Genomic DNA, 17,302 nt, shown 5'->3' on the forward strand with positions numbered 1-17,302 from the left:
ATGTGAAGTGCACAGTTCTCCCGGCAACCCGGGACAGCTGTGCCTTCACATGGTCCCTGGCAGCCCTGTAAAATGAGGGCACCACCGATCTGCTCAACGTTGTGCGAGCAGGGACGGCGTACCAGGGAAAGAAATCGTGGAGCAGCCCTGAGAAGCCGAAGTCTTCTACTATGGAAAACGGTCTCCCATCCACCGCTACCATGTTGACGATGTGGCGCGTGAGGCGCTGGCTCGCCCTCTGAATCCCCTCTCTGGGCACACTAGGGCCCTGCTTACCAAGCATCTCCGGGAGAGAGGCTTGGCGTCCCTTCCCTACAGGAACCCTTGGGGAGAGAGCACCAGAGGAGCCTGCCTCCTTCTGGCTAGCTGGCGGCCGTGTGGCGCCACTTGAACTCTCCTCCCGAAGAAGCACCGCCTGGTGGTGCCTCTTCATATGGTTCCTCATCCCAGATGTGGTGAGATGCTGCGCATCTCTGCCACAGCTGACGCACTGCCCACAATGCAGGCACTAGGCTGTTCGGGAATCCTCCGTTGTCTGGAAGTGCTTCCAGAATTCGGAGGTAAAGTGCAGCCCACGCTTCACAGGAGAAGCGCTTTTGGGCCCACCTCTAGGCACCTCCTGTGAGGTGCTCTGGCTGGACCCACCGTGTCCCACTCTCGGCCGGGCAGGTGAGGATGGACGACGCTGAAGGGGCAGAGATTTGGGCTCTTCCACCACAGTCTCTGCCTCTTCCTCCTGCATCCTCTCCTCCTGCACAGCCGCGAGAGGCCTGCTGCTGGCCTCAGAGGAAACTGGGGTGGACCGCCCCAGGGGGGGTCTCACGGGCAGTTCCTCCAACATCCTCCGGGTTCCTGGGGTGATCGTAAGGGATGGAAAAGTCACATGCCCCACGTCCATCCCAGGAGACACCACATGCTGCCCCTCCTCCAGCAGCTGGCTCGCAACCACTGGAGGAGGAGGAGCCTCAGCAGCAGGCCCCCGCCCAGTGCCAGCCCCTGCCTCATGCACCCGGGTTGGCGGTGGCCCTCCAGAAGCTGCCTCAGGAAAGAGAGTCTTGCGAACCCTCTTCCTGTCACCAGAAGCCAGGCTGGTGAACGGCAGCAGCGCAGGGGAGGGCCTCCTCCGCTCAGTTGAGGGGGCTGCCACAACAGTCCCTCTCTCCCTCCCCTCCTCCCGTCTAGATTTCTCCCTAGCATTTCCCCCGGGGCCCCTCTCTGCTTTCCTCTCTGACATACTTTCCCCTCCCGAAATCTACACTAACTAATCAGAAAACCTTGGGAAAACAAAGGTCAACTTTGTTTTCGAGACCTAAGTTTCCTGCTCTAAATCTGTGCTTCTAGTGGCTCTGTGACTTGGAGATGAACAATCAAGTGCCTTAAGCGATCCTATTTATGTTGGGGAACCTGAGCCTGCCAAACAGCTGAATTCCTCCGGAATTGAGCTGGCCCTAAACCCCAGTAGGTGACAGACAGCCTTAGACACTCACACACTAGTATGCCCGGGCCGGCCTGGCACCACCACGGGTGCCAGAGATGGGCAGTGGAACCCTAGTTATGGGGGCACTAATGGGAAGCCTATTGACAGCTATTCCAAATTTGTGTATATATATATATATATATATATATATATATATATATATATATATATATATATATATATATATATATATATATATATATATATATATATAGAATTCATACCTAACTCTCACTCACTAATGCTTTTCCTGCTGAGTCCCTATTTAGTTTTTTAAAAAAAAACTACGCTTGGTTTCCCTATCGATTACGTTGAGGGCAATTAGCCACCTACCAACTGGCCTACCTACCTAAGACACTATTTAGCGGGAACAATGTTTCTGTGGTGTGTCAGTGTGGGGTGTGGATGTGGTGGTCTGAAAATGTGCCTCCCCCCTCTCATACTAGCAAGAACCCACCCCTAAGCCCACCCAAATGTAAACCCAGACTCACTCACCAGTCCTGCAGTCCAGCGATGTTCAGGCGGTCGTGCAGCTGGTCCTTCTCTCCTCCGCTATGCTGTCAAGAAAGATGGAATCATGTAAACAGAGTCAATAAAACGCTGCACACACACACAACCCCCAAAAGTCAAGGACCCGATCTGCTTTGGGCCTAGACAGTCCTGAAGCCATTGTGAGGAAGTGGTGCCATAGTTAAAAGTCAGGTGGCATGCAGGACCCCCCCCCCAGAAAGGCTAGGGCCAACCAGTGGTAAAACACAACACATCCACCCTGCAGAGCAGGCCTGTGTGTAGGCCCGAAGCTGGCACACTCATTTTTTGGTGGAAACAGTAGATCAAGCCCACCCCACACTCAAGCATAACAAAGGAAATATTAAAGAAAGCAAGCACAACAATCAATACTGAACCCCCCCAACCCCCAAACAATGTCCTCTTGCCCAACTAGCAAATGTCCCTCCTAGCCCAAGCCATAAAGACCAAACTAAAGCATATGCTAGCAGATTGCCACAGCAGCAGCAATAAATTCAAAAAAAAAACTTAAAAAAACCCTACCAGTCCTCCTCTCCAGATCTCCAACAGCAAAGTTGATCCTCCACACACGCAGAGGTCTCCAAGCCGATGTCCTCCAAGTGCAGTGCAGTCCAATCCAGAAGAGGTGCACGAACAGTCAGCAACCGGTTTGTGAAGCATGCTTGTGAGTGCCAGGCCAGCCAGCAAACAGGCAAATATTCTATTTGCCATATTTGCCAATTGTAGATATGAGAACCATGGAATGGTTGTGTTTAATTTTAATTCCAGTTCATTTTTTGTTAAAATTCCGTTTTGGGATGATATATCACATAGTTTTATGCTGTACAGGAATTTCCATTGTTTGCGATTAATTAGATTACAACCTGGTGGGAACCATTTTTGCAAAAGTGTAGTTGAATTACGTGGTATCCTGGGCATTAATTTAGATTTGTAATGGTCCCATGTTTTAAGCAAATGTGTCCAAAATATATCGTTAGTGATTTGAGTTGGTCTGAGGTGATGTTTACACCATATTATCTCTTGAATTGATATCAATAGATGCAATGAGTCTAAAATTTGTGACCATATAGTTTCTTCTGTAGATCTCACTATGTGTACCACATTTGAAAGATAAGTTGAATGCACATATATTTCAACATCAGGGTAGTTGAAGCCTCCAGTTTTGGGAGTTTGACGCAAACTTTGGAATGCTATCCTTGGTTTTTTATAGCTCCATAGAAATTTATTGAAAATTGTTTGCCACTGCCTTGTCAGTTTGTGAGGTATTGTAATCGGGATAGTGCGAAACAGGAATGTAAGTTTAGGGAGTGAGAAATTTTTGGTAGTTGGTACTCTAGATTCCACCTAACTATGCTGTTGTTTATTCCACTCTAATAGTTCTTTTTTTTATTTCCTGGATTTTTTGCAAATGATTATATTTTAGTAGGTGGGCCAAATTAGATGGAATATTAATGCCCAGGTATGGGAGATAGTTGTTTGCCCATTGATAGTTGTATTTTGAAGAGATACTGTTTCTTGCTAATTGTGAAAGGTTGATCGGCATTACTGTTGATTTTTGTATATTAACTTTCAGCCGTGATAACTGTTTAAATTTGTCCAGGGTACATTCCAAATGCATTAATGAGATTTCTGGATTTGTAATATACAATAGCATGTCGTCAGCAAACATACTTAACTTGTATTTTTGGAGGCAATTGTTATTCCGTGAATTTGTGTATTATGTCGTATTTCATTGGCTAGGGGTTCTATAGCTAGCGCAAAGAGTAGTGGCGATAAGGGACATCCTTGCCTTGTGCCCCTAGTAAGATTTAGTTCGTCTGATGATGTATTGTTTATTTGAATTTTTGCTTTAGCTTGAGAATAGATAGTGCTTAAAGCTTGGCATATTTTAGGGCCAAAATTCATATGTTGTAGTAACAAAAGTAAATATGATGTTTCAAGAGTGTCAAAAGCTTTTTCGATGTCTAGCGATGCTAGCAATAGTCCTGTTTTCTGCAAGTTACTTAATGAGATAATATGTAGAGTTTTATGTATGTTATCTGTTATATCTCTTCCTGTGATAAATCCGGATTGATCTTAGTGGATGTAGTGTTTAATAATAGAATTTAATCTGTGGGATATTATAGCAGTAAATATTTTGTAGTCCTGATTAAGGAGTGAAATTGGGTGGAATGATGCTGGATTGAGGTGATTTTTTCCAGGTTTTGGAATTACTATGATATTTGCTTCCTTCCAAGTGGGGGGTTGTTTTCCTATGTTTAGTAACAGGTTGCACGTTTCTGTTAGTGGTTGTGCTATAATCATACTAAACTTCTTGTAGAACTCTGGAGGAAAGCCATCCGGGCCTGCTGATTTATTGTTTTTTAAATTTTTTATCACCATTTGAACTTCCGTATTTGTGATCGGGCTATTTAGAAGTTATGTTCTTCCTTTAATTGTTTGATGTGATTTGTTGAGGAAAAAAATTGCTTATTGCATCTTTTGAAGGATTGGTTGAAGTGTATAACATGCTATAGAACTCTCCAAAACATTTAGTGATATCTATTGATTTATAAAGTGTTCTATTGTTTTTATCTTGGATAGCATTAATTATTCTAGAAGCTCTTTTTTCTTTTATTTTCCAGGATAGTAATCTCAATTGCCTTGGTAAATGGAACCAATATTTCTGCTTTAGATATAATAAATTTGTTTGTATTCAATTAGTTTCTAAAGATTCTAACAATTTTCGTTCATTTAGAAGTTTTTGGTAAATTTTGTCACTACCTGTTATTTTATGTTGTTTCCCTAATGAGGAAATATTTTCCAATATTGTTTTTTTTTGCAATTGTTTGGACTTATGGACTTGGGCTGAGATTGAAATTAATTGATCTCTTAATACAGCTTTCAATGCATCCCATCTAAAATGGGGAGATATTTCTGGCGAGTCATTATCTTTAAGATAGTTTTTGATGGCCTGTTCTATGAGTTTTGATGTGTTGTCATTATGAAGAAGAAATTTGTTAAAACTCCAATGTCGCTCAGGGTTTTCCAATGATTGAGTAGTTAATGCACAGGATACCCAGGCATGGTCTGAATTTGTAAAGTTGCCTATTTGAGAGTTGATGATCTTGCCCCTTAAATTATCAGTTATTAAGATATAATCAATTCTGGTGTACGTTTTATGTCTAGCCGAATAGTAGGTGAAATCTTTCTCATTTGGGTGCATTAGGCTCCACAGGTCAATTAATTGAAATTTTTTTAAAATTGTGGGTAATTCTGTTTCTAATTTTTTTAAATGTTTTTGTGAGTTATGAAATGTTTTGTCAAGTTTGTAATTGCAAATGTAGTTAAGGTCCCCCCCTATTATAGTTTCACCTTCCTGGAAATTAGCTAGATTGTTTAAGCAATCATTCAAAAACTCTAACTGGGTTGGAATTCGGGGTGTATCTTGAACCCAGGGTGAGTAATTGATTGTCAATGGTGCCTTTTATAAAGATATATCTCCCCTTAGGATCTATTAAAGAGGATTTATGCTGGTAATTGATTGACCTAGATATCAGGATTGATACCCCCCTAGATTTTGATGAACCTTTCACATTATACTGCTGTTGAATCCATTTTGCTTTAAGTATTGTATCACTGGAGGAGTGAAGGTGCGTTTCTTGGAGAAGGGCAATGTTTGTTTTCTGTTGAGCTAGATCTTTTTTAAAAAATTTTCTTTTGATATCGTTGTTGAGACCTCTAACATTATAAGAAATTATGTTCCGTTTTGGTAGCATTTCAAGTTGGACAGGATGCAGTAAAATTATAAATTTAATATAATGCTCTCTTAGATGAAGTTATATTGACTTGGTTTAGAAAAATAGTTACAGAACTATTTGATTCTGTAATTGTATTGTTAATAGAAATATAGAACAATCCTTAACCCAACAATAATTATAATATACTATTATGTAGATTAGTGATAATACCAAAAGATGCAATTAAATCAACAAATCTAGAATTACAATAAACTTCAATGGTTTACTATAAATTGCATATAATACACACAACAATGATAATATAATTCAGTCCAACAAGTTTTTTTTTAAATAAGTCTTGAACCTTGTACTTATAATCAGTTTTGGATATTGTCTTGGTTATTTTTGTATAATTCACTAGTGTTAGCTAGTATCTCTATACACTTGAACTTCAAACTATCATTCACTATTATAACAATCAACAGTCTATAATAAACAACTGAATACCATCAACTGTAAAGACCAACAAACAAACCAACAAGGAAAATTGCTTAATAACTATTAACTTCCAACTTTGCCTTCCTCACTTTTTTTGTGTTATTTTGTAATAAGTCTATTTTTAAAAAAATTTTGTTACTAAACATTTTTATTAGAATTTTTTTTAATTCGTTATTTATTTTTAAATTATTTTTATTTTATTTTTTGTATTTACCTTTGTGATGTCAACAACAAACAAATAATAACACACAATCAATTTTTTGAATCTTATCTAACTGAGAATTCTCTTTGTTTAATTATAGACTATAAACCCTTCCCCTCCTCTTCCCCCCTCCCCTTCCCTCCTCAAAAATAGCCCCTTCAATGAACTTATTCCCCTCTTTTCTTTAAAATGTTATAGAGGATAAATGCTCAGATGGAAGTAAATATGTATATATATTTTCCTTTCCTTCCCCCCCCCTTTTCTTAATCAAGTCTGTTAATTCCCCTTAATAATTGCTATTCCAACTCTGTGTAGTTGGTGTGTTAATATACACCCACCAACCGTTGGTACTGTACCAACTCAGTCAATTGGAGTTGAAATTTAATTCAAATATATCTAAAAGTTGTTTGATAGACTTTTTTTAAACAACAACAACCACTTGTTGCAGAGAGCTAAATATAGAAGATCCCCATCCTCCCCCACCCCAAACCTCGGTTATTATTATATATATTTATTGTAGTGTAAAATATTACATTTCTTATATTGCTTAAAAGGTCTATTGCTGTTCCCCTTCAGGTATCTCTGACAGGGATTTTACTCCCTTTGCTGGGAGAGAAATCCTGCCGCCTCTTCTTTTTCTGCTATGTCTGGTCAATCTCCATGTCAGGGATTAGGTTATTGTTTCTCATAAAGGATTGACCTGATTCTGGATCCATTACAATATATTGCTTGCCATGGTGTTGAATTGAGAGTTCAGTGGAGTTTCTCCATCTGTATTGTATCTTGGCTTGTCTCAAGAGATCAGTTGTTTCCTTAAGCTCTTTTCTTTTATTCAATATTTCTCCAGGTAAGTCTGTGAAAACTTTTATGGGGATATTATTTAGGAGGATTGATCCTCTGCTTCTAGTTTCTGACAGGATTTTCTTGCGAGTTTTTTGATTGGCAAATTCTACAAGAATGTCTCTTGGTTTAGCTCTTTGTTTTTTTGGGCCCACACGATAGGCTTTTATTATCAGTGGGATCGATTTTTCTTCCAAATTAAAAGTCTCATTAAGCCATGAGGTCAGCCATGTAATTAAATCTTCATTAATATTAAAATTCTCATCCACCCCACAGAATCTAAGATTTCTCTGTCTTGTGCTCATTTCAAGAGAAAGAACTCTGTCATGGAGATTTTTGTTTTCAGTTTGTATTTCTTTTATAGCACTGTGTGCTGAGTTGCTAAGCTCCAATGCTGCCTCAGCTTTTTGAGTAGTGCTTATTAGGTTCGATTTAATTTCAGTTAACTGTTCTTTAATTGGGCTCAAAAGTACTGCTATCTCTTTAAGCATGTTGATTTGTAGCGCCTTCAAATGTGAGGAAAGCTCTGAAGTGGAGGAAAGGTTTTCAGCGTTAATTACTGCGATCACTCCGTCCGCCATTTTAGAGCTATTCTCTTCAGTCAGCTCTGGTGAAGCCGTTTGACTCAGTAATACTGAAAAATCTTGTGATTTCTTTGTAACTTTGCCTGTCTGTTTCTTGTTTGCCCATTTTGAGTGCTTTTTGAAACGTGATATTGCTTACCTCCAGGGTTTTTGGCCGGGGGAGGATCGGAGCTTACTAAAACGCTCCTGACTCCATTGAAGCTGAAGCTACGCCCCCCTATTTTGCTATTTTTCTAATGCTCTCCAGAACAAATAGGGGCTGAGTCCATAGAAGCAACAGTGACGATTGTTATATCAAAGTATCTGCTCACACTGCCTTTTTTACTTCAACCAAATCCTAATATTGCTGTGAGGATTTTCTCAGTGCAAATTACCCCACTTCAAAGAGCTGATCTCTGCTATCCTAGAAAGTCTACGAGTATCTATATAGTATCTGTATGTTTTCCCCTTATGTCAATTAGCAGCTAGAGTGGGGAGAGAATAGTCTGGCTCACAAAAACAAAATTTGAGAAAGAAATCTGGTCCCCAATGGGCAGAATACTAAGGCAGTCACAAACCTGCTGCCTGGTTTGGACTTTTATCTGCAGTAGCAAATGCACTGAATCTCATTTAAGAATGGAAAATATTCATGGATTTCTTGAAGCACATTGAACACTTTGAAGTATTAATTGGTAATTTGTAGTATTTGCATCAACCAAGTCATTGGCTTTCTAAATTAATAAAAAAGAGCAGTTGGTCCTTCATACTTCCAGGTGCCACTGCAATTCTTAAGAGATGCTATCTCTTTGTCACCTTCCTCTATTTTGTCCTTGTGATGAGAGATAACAAAAAATTGGTACACTTTTAACATTTGCAATGATTTTGAAATGATTCCCTCCGTACAATCATTTGTTTCTTTTATCAATGCTGTGCAGAGAATTTTTTTTTAAAGACACAAGAATTATCTAATTGTTAGGTAAGATTTCTATTGGAGGAAAAGTTTCTGTGGCCCTCATAAATTTGTCCTCCTGTCTCTGAAGCTGAAAATCTCTAAACATCATAATAAACAGAAACAGATCACATCATACTCTTCAGAGCATAAGGCAGACCTACCGGACTCCCCTCAACATTTAGACAAAGAAGAGAGATGAGAAGAACAACAGCCAGAGCTTGGAGTTTCATCTTGGCTTCTCTTTGGCACCTTTCAAGAATGAAGTTTCCAAAGTGGCGAGGGGCATCTGAAGCTGTTGTATTTATACCATTCCTCTGTCCTTGACTTTCAGGCTTGGGTGGTAAAATACAATGCCTCCATGATCAAGGGTCTATAATTTTGCCAATCAGGAAAGGTTAGCCCTCATCCCATGAAGGGTAAATATTGATTGCAAAAGCCAGAAGCCAACCCACTGCCAAAGAGTCAATGGCATTATTCTTCCGAAGCATATGCAAATAGGAGAATGGGCAAAAGAGTGGCAGAAATATCAATTCTTCTCCAGAGAATGTTTGAAAAATTTTATGCAAGAGCTGCTGAACTTTTTGCAAGGGGAGGGGGTGTATCTCAAACAAATCTTTTTTTTTGTAAAAATTTTTATTAGGTGAGTACACATATAAACCAAATCTTCAATTAAGCACCTAAATATCAATTTCCCCCCACCCTTTCCCTCCCCCCTTTTTCAGAAGACTTCCAACAGCTTTCCAACCCATATCTTATTCTACAAATTACTTGTCTATTCTTTCTATATGTTATTATAATATTTTTCATTACTATACTAAGTAATATCCATTAATATCAAATCTATCCTAATCCATATTTTAACCATACTTAAAACTTCATTTTAAATGGTAAAGATCCCTATCTCTACATTACCCCAATTAATAACTTTCAAATTGCCATAGCTTCCCCTTTACGTCCCACTTTTTCTCCAAATACTCCTTCAATTTCCCCCAGTCATTAAAAAATTCTTCAGGATTCTGATCTCTCAGCCTTCTTGTCAGTTTGTCCATTTCCGCCATGTACAGCAACTTTTGTATCCAATCTCCAATAGATGGTATTTCTTGCACTTTCCATTTCTGCGTGTATAATATTCTTGCAGCTGTTGTCATATAAAATAACAATGTTCTATGTTGCACAGGAACATCTTCCATATTTAAGTTCAGTAGCAGGAGTTCTGGGTTCTTTATTATTGAAATCTGCAAAATCTCATTTATCACTACTAAAATATCTCCCCAGTACTGCCTAGCAACCTCACAGGTCCACCACATATGAAACAATGGTCCTTCATGACTTTTACATTTCCAACACTTATCCGACATCTTAACGTTACCATACGCTATTTTTTTGGCGTCAAATACCACCTATATATCATCTTGAAAACATTTTCCTTAATATTGGTACAAATTGAAATCTTCAATGTATTTTTCCACAAATACTCCCATGCCTCCTTTGTTATGTCTCTTTGACAATTTATAGCCCACTTCACCATCTGGACTTTGACAACTTCATCCACAGTGTACCACTTCAAAAGAATTTTATAAATCTTTGAAATTTTCTTCTTGCTTTCTTGTAGTAGTTTAGTTTATTGTTATTACGATCCAAGATCAGAATTTGCATCAGCATATACAGTCGTATCTAACAAATACATTGATTACATGTCTAAGCATATCTAGAAAGCTGGGCAATATATTTAAATACATAAAATTGTTAGATATTGGTTAACATTTCTTAAGGGAGTTATGGTAATCTATCTAATTAAACTAATCAAGGTGCAGGATCTTACTACTTCAGCAGGGGTTTCATTACAACAAATTGCTAAGGATAGCAGAATAAAATTAACTATAAAAGTACATTAGTTTTAATATTGCCCATGTCTAAAAATTCAATACATTTCTAGTAAAAGTAACAGTGTTCTGACTGATTACACTAGCCAAAGCACAGAACCTTGCGACCTTAGCAGTAATTTCTTTACAGGAATCAGTTAAAAGGAGGGCAGAATAAGACTGACTTGATCTGCCTGGGTAGGCAGCAATAACTGTAGTATAATTTCTTCCAATTCTGAGTTTTTCCATCTGATTACATCTTTTGAACGATCTGAGTTATATAAATCCTTTATCTGCCTATATTGAAACCATCCATAACAAAAAGCTAATTCTTCTTCTGTTTTCATTCTTGTCATATTGTGTTCCTGAATGAGAATCTTTTTATAGGACAGACATTGGTCTCTATTGTCAATAGTTCTCGGATCGATAACTTCAAATGGTACCACCCATGAGGGGATACCCTCACCAAAGTAACTTTTATATTTTTTCCAGATTGTGTAGAGACTTCTTCTAATATAATGATGCAGAAACATAGAGTCAGCTTTTACTTTATCATGATACAAATAGGCGTGCCATCCAAACAATTTTTTATATCCTTCCAAAGTTATTAGCTTACGATTCTCCAATGACATCCAATCTTTTAACCAAATCAAACAAACTGCTTCATAGTATAATTTAATATTCGGCAGTTGCAGTCCACCTCTTTCTTTGGCATCACATAAAACTTTCATCTTCATCCGAGGTTTCTTGCCTGCCCATACAAAATCGGAAATCTTCCTCTGCCACTTTTCGAACTGCTTACTGTCCCTGATGATTGGAATTGTTTGTAATAAGAACATAATCCATGGTAACACATTCATCTTGACTGCCGCTATTCTTCCCAGCCATGACAAATTTAATTTATTCCATTTAATCAAGTCTCTGTCAATCTGTTGACATAGCTTTTCATAATTATTCTTGAATAAATCAATATTCTTCGCCGTAAGCTCAATTCCTAGATATTTTACTTTAAGCGTTACTTCACAATTTGTAATTTCCATCAGTTCTTGTTGCTTTTGTTTAGTCATATTCTTACATAATATCTTTGATTTTCTTTTGTTGACATAAAATCCAGCCAAGTCTCCGAATTCCTTTATTTTTTCTAGCAGCTTTGGCATATTTTGTATTGGATCCTCAACAATAACCATCACATCGTCCGCAAAAGCTCTAACTTTGTAGGTAAGATCCTTAATCTTTATGCCTCTTATAGAATCATCATCTCGAATCTGAATCAGTAACATTTCCAAAATGAAGATAAACAACAGTGGAGATAATGGGCACCCTTGCCTTGTACCCTTTCTTATTTCCAATTTTTTAGTTAAATCATCATTAACTACAATTGCTGCACATTGGTCTTTATAGATCGCTCTTACCGCTTGAATAAAAGTTTTTCCCATTTGCAGTTTTTCCATTGTGGCGAACATGAAACTCCAATTTAAATGATCAAAAGCTTTCTCTTCATCCACAAAAAAGAAACCAACTTCCTTCTCACAATGTTTGTCATAATATTCTATCGCATTTAAAACAGTTCTCAAGTTATCTTTAATTTGTCTATTTAGAAGGAAACCTGCTTGTTCTTTTGCAATAAATTCCACAAGCCCCTCCTTTAACCTCTCCGCCAAAATTTTTGCAAATATTTTATAATCGTTATTCAGCAACGATATAGGTCGATAGTTCTTAACATTACACAAGTCCTGATCCTCCTTTGGTATCAATGATATAATGGCTTCATTCCAAGATTCTGGAGCCTTTTGTCCTTTTAAAATTTCATTCATTACCACCTTCAAAAAAGGTACCAATTCACTTGCCAATGATTTATAAAATTTAGCCGTAATTCCATCTGGACCTGGTGCTTTCCCTAATTTAGCCGACTGAATAGCTTCTTTTATCTCTGTCTCTGTAATTTCTGCATTCAATTTTTCCTTCCATTTTTCTGATATCAATGGTAATTTAATTTTGTCCAAATATTGATCAATAATGTCCAAATTTACTTCTTTCCTTTGATACAATTTTGCATAGAATTTAAAAAAGGCTCTACTGATTGCTGGTTGATCCATCAATGTCATTCCGTTTTCTTGAATCTTAGTTATCACCTTTTTTTCTTTTTTCTTTTTCAATTGCCACGCAAGATATTTCCCAGGTTTATTTGCCCCTTCAAATAACTTTTGGTTTAGTTTTTTCAACTCCCATTCCAACTCTTTATTCTCCATTCCTTTCAGTTGTTCTTGTAAAATTTTAATTTCTTGGTACAATTTCTTTTTCCCTGGTCTTTTCTTCAGTTGTGCCTCCTTAGTTTTTATATTCTCCACAATTTCTTTCTTCTTTTCTTCTTTCCCCCTTTTATCTCTTGCATTTAAGTCCATTAAAACTCCTCTAATAACCACTTTATACGTGTCCCAAAACTTTATAGGTTGGAACAGTAGTGTTCAGATTATACTGTATAAAGAATTTGGTTTCCTTTTGTAACATTTCTAAATTTCCCTTTTGCTGCAGCAAATCATCATTTATTCTCCATCCTCGTCTTTTGGTGTATTTTCCAAACTTCCACATAATTGGATTATGATCTGAGCCTACTTTAGGCATTATCTCCACATCTTTTGTCCAAACAACCAAGTCCTTAGAGGCCCAGATCATATCAATTCTTGATAGTGTCGAGTGTCTTGACAAATAGTACGTATATTGCTTTGCTTTTAAATTATTTCTCCTCCAAACATCTTCCAAATTCTCCTGATCTTTAATTTCAAAAAAGGATTTTGGCAATAGTCCTCTTTTTTTATGTGCACCTTTTGTTTTTTTATCAACATCCAAAGCCGTAATTCCATTGAAGTCACCTGCCAATATTATTTGTGAGTAAGTTAGTCCATCCAATTGATTCTGTAAGTCTTTAAAGAAATTGTCCTTAGCACCATTAGGTGCATAAATCCCAATCAGCAAAATCTTTTTTGCATTCCAAATGATTTCCACGGCTATATATCTGGCTTCCACATCTTTAAATATCATTTTAGGTTGCAGCTCCTCTTTAATATACAAAACAACTCTTTTCTTTTGCCTCGCTGTAGCTGCAAATTCCCTTCCCAATTTAGTGTTTTTTTAATATTTCACATCCTGCTTCTTAATATGGGTCTCCTGTAAACAAATTATGTTACAATGCTGTTTAGATAGCCAATGGAAAATAGTTTTATGTTTAGAAGGTGAATTCAGTCCGTTTACGTTCCAAGATATAATTTTACATTCCATGATCAAATTCTGGGTTTTTTAGGTAAGTCTTTTTCATTATCCAAAAAGAACATTTCCATATCATGCCTAGATGTAATCGTTTTTTTAACCGTTTGAAATTCAAAAGTCAGACACTCTGGTATTTCCCATCTATATCTAATGTTCAACTCCTTTAACACTTGCACCAATTCTCTATACTTCTTCCTCTCCAACAGGACTCCTCTAGGTAACTCTTTCATTATTCGCACTCTTTTCCTGTCAATTTCCAGAGGGTTTTGAAAATTGCTTACTCTCAATATCTTCTCTTGTTCTTTTTGTTGCAAATTGCACTATCATATCTCTTGGTAAATTTTTTTGAGCTGCATATCTCGAATTGATTCTGTACGCCACATCCAGAAAAGCCGCAACTTCTTCCTCTTCCTTCTCCAAAAATTCTGCAAGTATTTCTGATATCTGTTCTTGGGCTGATTTCCCCTCTATTTCCAGGACCCCACGAAATCTAAGTTGTTTTTCCATATGTTTACATTCCATCACGGCCATTCTTCCTTTCAAACCTTCAGTTTCTACCCTAAATGAAAAAGACAATTTATCAACTTCATCTTCCATTACATTAACTTTCTGCTGTGTCATTTGCAGTTCTTTCTTGACCTCATCCATACTCTTTGTTAGCTCTGTCACCTCTGATTTAAGTGTCTCCTTAAAATCCTTCACCATATCTTTTATCATGTCTTTAATCTCTTTGTTACCCTCCGCCACATTCTTGTCCAAACTCTCCAATGCCGACTGCCATTCCTTCTTTGACATCATGGGGCTAGCTTTACCTCGCTCCCATGAGTCCGCTCTCTTTCGCAACTCTGTGGTGAGGATAGTTTAATTTCAGAATCAAAACATTTATTTTACACAAATTCTGCTCAGATTAAAAAGTTCTGATATCCAAAATGGTGGGTGTCTTTTCTCTATGGTTTTTACTCGAAGCTTCTGCCCATTCCCTTTTCCAAGATGGCCCACTTCCGCTTAAATTGAGGTCGTGCCCTTTCCCTCTTCCAAGATGGCATGCTTCCTTTTCCAGGCTTCTCTTAGCAGCCGCTTCCAGCCCGTTGCTCTATTACTCTGACGCACTTCCTGTTCTGTCTCATCCACACAGCATTTCTCGTGATTCTTCAAGTTTCACACAGTTCGCTATCTCTCTTAGACCGCAGGTATGTAAACAATAATCACTTTTCCTCTCTAATTCTTCTAAGTAAATTTCTTTTTAGTCAGTTACTTTACCAGAACATAACCAATGAGTCTTTAAAACTTTGCAATTTTTTATCTTCTAGTTTAGCTCAGTTTCTCTTATTCAATTTCTTCTCAAGAAGAGAGATAGCAATCTTTTACCTTAGCTGTTCGATTTGCAGGTTGTAATCACTGTTTCAATACTCAAAATAGTCCAAATTAATCCAAATCGATTACTGAAGCTTGGGTACGATGGTCTTATGCCAAATCAATGACTCCAGAGCCACTGCAGAGATCTTAGCCAACACTCGTTGAGCGGGATCTCAAGGCTGGGTGGGCGATTGTTGCGCAGATCGCCCCCCACAGCCGAGATCTACTCACTCTCAGGGTCTTGAGCGTACTCGCCTGTTCTCCACCTGAGAACAGGGAGCCGTGGGCGATCTTGAACCCCACAAGCCCTCACAAACAGCAGCGTGGACAGCCCAGCTCTGAGCTGCATCAGATCACTATGATCCCAAACCGGAAGTCTATCTCAAGCAAATCTTCAATAGCATATTCATGCTTAACTAAAATGGTATATCTGGCAGGGAATTCTATCCTTCCAAATGAATCAAGTATTTAAAAAAAGGCAAAAGTATATAAAAAGTTTTCTAATATTCAGGGCAATAGCACCCTGAATAGTAATCGTGATATCAAAGGGAGAAAATTAAATTTTTGAATGACATTTTGTATTGCAATTAGACATGGGCACAGAACAAAAAAAACACCCCCAAACGAACCACAAACCACGGAACTGGACCAGTTACGAAAGCCAGTTTGTGGTTTGTGGTTTGTGGGGTTTAAATGCCACTTTCTGGCCTTAACAGCGGCAGGGGAAGGGGCATTTAACAGTTTAAAGGGTCCTTTCCTGCCTTGCAAGTGGCAGGTCCCTTTAAACTATCAGCGGGCAGGTGGCAGGGGATCCCCCCTGCCACCTGCCAACTGATAGTTTAAGGGGACCTGTCAGTGGCAGGTCCCTTTAAACTGCCCAAACGCCAGCCCTCCTACCCCCCCAGCCCCAGCCCCAGCCCCACACCTTATTCTGCAGCGCAGTCCTTTCTCTCCTCCCAGGAGGGGCGAGAAGGCCATTTTTGGCTTCCCTGTCCCTCAAATGGCTGCCACAGCAGCCATTTGAAGGGCAGGAAGGCTGTTTTTAGCCTCTTCTGTCTCCCTGCAGGCCCCCAGGGCAGTGGAAGAGGCTGAAAATGACCTTTCCACCCCTCCTGGGAGGAGAGGAAGGACGCTGCACTGCAGGGTAAGGTAAGTGTGGTTCTGGGGCTGGGGCTGGGGCTGGGATTTAGGTATCCCCCCGCCGCCTGCCAGCTGATAATTTAAAGGGACCTGCTGTGGCAGGCCCTTAAAGGGGCAGTTTAAATGGCCATTTCCTTGGGGAAATGGCCATTTAAACTGCCCCTGTAAATACAACCCAATGAACCAGCATGGAAAGGAGCTTCCATGAACCCTGGTTCGCAAACCCCGAACTGGCCTGGTTTGTGGGTTTTTTGGGGTCGTATTTAGGTTCATGCCCATCTCTAATTGCAATAGTGACTCTCCTGGTCCTGGCAGCCCATTCATTTTTTAGCACTGATATTCTGCCAAGCCCTGAATGTACACTTCCCCCCCATCTTGCAAATCATTCTGTATCTCATTCATCAATTTTTGGTGATTAAGGAGAGGTAAATTCTTAAGGTTTTCCATAATCTGCACAGGCCCAAATGCTCCATGGAATTGGTCGTGTTTTTGCCGTCTTATATGTGTGTTTGTTTTTTCTTTTTCTGTTTACTTTTTGTTTGTTTTTTAAACTTTCATTTTTTTTAAAAAAACCCTTTCAATAAAATTCAGTTTTTTTAAATAGGAAACAATCAGCAGATTGGTGGTTCTGCAAAATCCCAGTGCTAATCAGGTCAGCAGATATCAATCAAACAGATTCGGTGTTGGGCTCATGTCTGATTGACCCCTTTGAACATGGTCAGCTGTCAAACATGATTCTGCCAAAATTTGCAGCATCGTTACTGGTAAAATCATAACTAAATAAGAAGGATTAGTGCGGCTCACAGTAAGGTAGGTAAGATAATTTGTGATACTGAGATATCTAATGATGGAGGGAACTCACTTATCCCAAGCGTGCCCCCTGCCGGCCAGATAAGTGGGC

Source organism: Eublepharis macularius, chromosome 15 (genome assembly GCF_028583425.1).
Source record: "Eublepharis macularius isolate TG4126 chromosome 15, MPM_Emac_v1.0, whole genome shotgun sequence".
NCBI classification, from domain to species: Eukaryota; Metazoa; Chordata; class Lepidosauria; order Squamata; family Eublepharidae; genus Eublepharis; species Eublepharis macularius.